We start from the raw sequence: 736 nt of genomic DNA, 5'->3' as shown, positions 1-736 counted from the left end.
CCGAGGACGGAGCCCAGGGTGGGGAGGCTGCCCTCCCCAAAGCCCTCAGGGGCCCTGGACAGAGCTCCTGAACCCAGCCAAGCAAGGGGGGCTCCCCAGGCACGACGGAACCCCAGCTCGTGCCTTTGGCATAGCAGTAGGCCGGGGGATGGGGCCCAGGCCTGGATCACCCACCCCGGGGCCCGGAGTGGCCCCTGGATCCAGCAGGGGCTCCCGGGCCCGAGGAGCAGGGGAAGCTTACCCGGGCCCGCGGGACACTGCCCCAGGCACCCTGCCACGCAGCAGGCCCAAGGACGGAGCCCAGGGTGGGGAGGCCACCCTCCCCGAGGCCCCGGACAAACCTCCTGAACCTAGCGAAGTGAGGGGGGTTCCCCGGGCATGAACCCCGTCTCGGGTCTTTGGCATAGCGACAGGCCGGGGGACGGGGTCCAGGGCTGGAGCACCTGACCCGGAGCCCGGCTGGGCCCTGGACCCAGCTGGGGCTCCTGGGCCTGGACGCGCAGGGGAAGCCTTCCTGGGCCTTGGGACCCCGTCCGGGGCACCCTGCCACAAGGCAGGCCCGAGGACGGAGACCTGAACCCAGCCAAGCGAGGGGGGCTCCCCAGACATAAAGCAACCCCGTCTCGGACCTTTGGAATAGCAACAGGCTGGGGGACGGGGCCCAGAGCTGGAGCACCAGGCATGGAAGCCCCGGCTGAGTCCAGGGGACTTGCCGGGTCTCCCAGTTACAGAGGCA

This window comes from Triturus cristatus, chromosome 4_2 (genome assembly GCF_964204655.1).
Source record: "Triturus cristatus chromosome 4_2, aTriCri1.1, whole genome shotgun sequence".
Taxonomy (NCBI): Eukaryota; Metazoa; Chordata; class Amphibia; order Caudata; family Salamandridae; genus Triturus; species Triturus cristatus.
The sequence above is the reverse complement of the archived record's forward strand: the minus strand, read 5'-3'. Positions refer to the sequence as shown.